Below are 3243 nucleotides of genomic sequence, written 5' to 3' on the forward strand. Positions count from 1 at the left end.
CTGCCTAAGCTTAACTAAGCAGGCACTTTAGTCCACTAAGCTATCTCACTGGCCCCTTGATTTGCATTTCTTGAATAACCAATGAAATTGAACATTTTTTCATATGTTTGCTTGTTATTTGTATTTCTTCCTCTGACAAACATATAGTCATCCTAGATGCCCATTTGTGGATTGGGTCTTTGAATTTGGGGGTCCTGATTATTTAAAAATTCATTGTAGGTTCTAGATAGAAAGCCTTTGTCTGAGGGACAGTCAGGTATAAGTTTTCCTAGTTTGTTGGTTTTCTTTTTACTCTGTTGGAGATTTGTTTTGAAGTACAGAAACTTTTAAAAAAGATGATGTCCCAGTTGTTGATTCTTTGAAGCATTTCCTGTGCATTTGGTTTTTGTTGATGAACTATCTACCTACCCCTAGGTCTTTAAGATTTCTACCTATATTTTCTTCCACAATATTTAATGTTTCTGTTTTTCTTTTTTCCTATTTTTAGGGAAGGGTCTACAGGGTGTTCAGGGTCTCACTACTAGATTGGACTCATAGTAATCTACCTGTTTATAGCCTCCAAGAGCTGAGATTACAGGTGCATGCCACCATGCCCAGACTCAATTGCTATCTCAGTATGCCTCAGGGGTGGGGCTGGCACAGCAGGCCTGGGGATCAAAGCCCTGGCCCCTGAGACTGCTTGTGGGTGCTTTAATCTGCTGAGCTATTTGGCTGGCCCTTAGTGTTTCTGTTTTAATGTTTAAATCTTTGATCCATTTTAACTGTAGTTTTGTGCATGGTGATAGGCATGTGCTTAGTTTTATCCTTAGGCATGTGGAAAGCCAGTTTTTACAAAACATTTATTAAACAGGCTGTCTTTCTTCCAGTGAAACTGTTTGGCCCTTTTATCAAAGATAAGGTGGCTGAGTGTGTTTGCAGTTGTGTCTGCATCTTTTAATTTACTCCACTGATCCTCAGGTCTGTATGCCAGTACCATGTTGAATTTGTCATAGTAGTTTTCTAGTATAATTTCAGGTCAGGGCTTATGGTACCTCCTCCTTTCCTTTGTTTCCAAGGATTGCTTTTGATATTCTGGTTCTCTTTTGGTTCCAAATGAAGTTGAGGAAAGTTTTCTCTAGCTCTGTGAGGCATACTAATGGTATTTTAATTGGGATTGCATTGAATCTGTCTAGTAATTTTGGGAGTATGGTCATTTTCACAGTGTATAATGATTTACTTTTTTTTTGTTATTCCTGTTAGGAAGCAATAATCAGAGAACCACTGTGTGTAAACCAGAAATTAGCCAAAAATCAAGTGCATTGACAACATTTTTTGTGGGTATGGACAAAGGGAAGCGTGCTGTCTCATGAAACTGTAGATGAGTGTACATGTTAGGCTAGCAGTTTTTGAAGACATTTTGATAGTAGCTATGGAAATTAATTTCAGTATTAAGTTTTCCTCCTACAGAAATACCTCTTATCCAAAAGGATATATATATATATATATATATATATATATATATATATATACTTCATGTAGCATTCTTTGTAAGAATGAAATGGGAGGGGGGCTTGTGGGTTAGCTCAGTTGTTTAAAGCAGCTGCTTGGGCAAACTTAGACGGGTACAGGGGACTGTGGTTCTATCCCCAGCTCCACATACTCCACATACCCCTTTGGCAGCCTGCACCAGCCAAAAAAAAAAAATAAAAAAAAAAATAAAGAAATCCCTTTCAAGAATGAAACAGGAGAAAAATAAAAATACCTTTTAGGGAAATTATTGAATAAATTATAATCTATTCAAACTATCACATATAATAGGTAAAATATGAAGTAGCATATGCGTCTAACTGTGGAAATTATGACATGTTAAGGTAATATTTGTGGCTATGTAGTTGCTTATAGTATGACCCAAATTTCATTGTTTACATGTTTTGAGGTTAACACTGGTATGAAAATACATAATTGATATTGTTTTATTTGAATTTTGTACATTTTTTAATTTCATTGATTGAAAGAATGCAAGCAATGGAATTGATAATGATTGAAATCAGGCATACATCTCTACATGAAATTGCTATTAATTTCTGACTGGCCTAAATCTTCATAATTTCTTTAGGCACATCTTTGAATTTTGTGTGCCTTGATATATGATAGGTTAACTTCTTCCTGTGGCCATTTAGTAATGAGAATTATGTTTAGTGGCTAGATTCCTTTAAAAATAAAGCTGTCTGGATTCTCAGGTCATCTGGCCTACCATGAACCCATACTTTACTATGGTCAATTATAGCATAGGTGAAGGAGATAACCTAGAAAGCTGAAATGCACTGTATGAATGAATACTCCACAGACTTTTTTCAATACTGACAGTCAATCACTAGATGAGATGCCCATGCCCAGTTTACTGCCAATTTGTTCTTTCACTGCTGTCCTTTCTGAGAGACAGAAGGATTTCCCCCAAAACTGAAATGGATTCACACAAATAGATTTTACACATGCAGTCCCACTATCAAAATATAGAAAGCAGTTCCACTATCAAAATTACAGGATGCAGTTAAGGGGACCTTGAGAAAAGCACAGTCCCATATATAGTAATAGACGTCTAATAATTTCCCATTCATCTGTCAATTATTTTCACAAGATTATCTTTAATGAGACTGGGGAGATAGCTCAATAGAATAAGCGCTTGCCTGGTGAGCACAGGGTCCTGAGTTCAGTCTCTGGTATTGCAAAACAAACAAGCAAACAAGCAAGCAAACAAACAACAAGAAAAGATTAGCATTAAAAATATAACCAAATACACATATAACCTTAAACCCCAAACAAAAATTTGGTCTTTGCTTATTTCAGATGATAAGATGTCTCAAGAATGACCAAAGGTGGGAGGTAATCTCCCCAGAGCCACTTATTCAACCATCCCATCTGTAATTCTTCATTTCTTGAACTACCTTCTTTTACAAAGAGGTAAATATGCTGAGATCAGTCTGAGAGAATTTCTGAGAAGACTGGCTTGGATTTTTGGGTCTGCTTCAGTTGGTCCAAGATGAAATGGCTTGTATGGATGAATCATTCAACACAGTTCACAAAACAGGCCCCAGCCCAACTGTCCAACTTTGGCCGGGGCTTGTCCATGAACTTTTCCCAACAGGTCATCTGGTGCACCAGCTGCTGGAAGTGCTGCATCTGAGTCTCCACCTTGATGAAATGCTGCAACTGTGAGTCCACTGTACCCATACCCACTGCAGAGGACAGGGAAGAGGAATCCAT

General features: G+C 37.3%; 1 pseudogene; it reads right to left on the minus strand.

Moving 5' to 3' along the window:
• Window positions 1-2753: 2753 nt before the first annotated feature.
• On the minus strand, window positions 2754-3243 carry LOC101592899 (annotated as a pseudogene).

This window comes from Octodon degus, unplaced genomic scaffold (genome assembly GCF_000260255.1).
Source record: "Octodon degus isolate 3935 unplaced genomic scaffold, OctDeg1.0 scaffold00032, whole genome shotgun sequence".
Lineage (NCBI taxonomy): Eukaryota > Metazoa > Chordata > Mammalia > Rodentia > Octodontidae > Octodon > Octodon degus.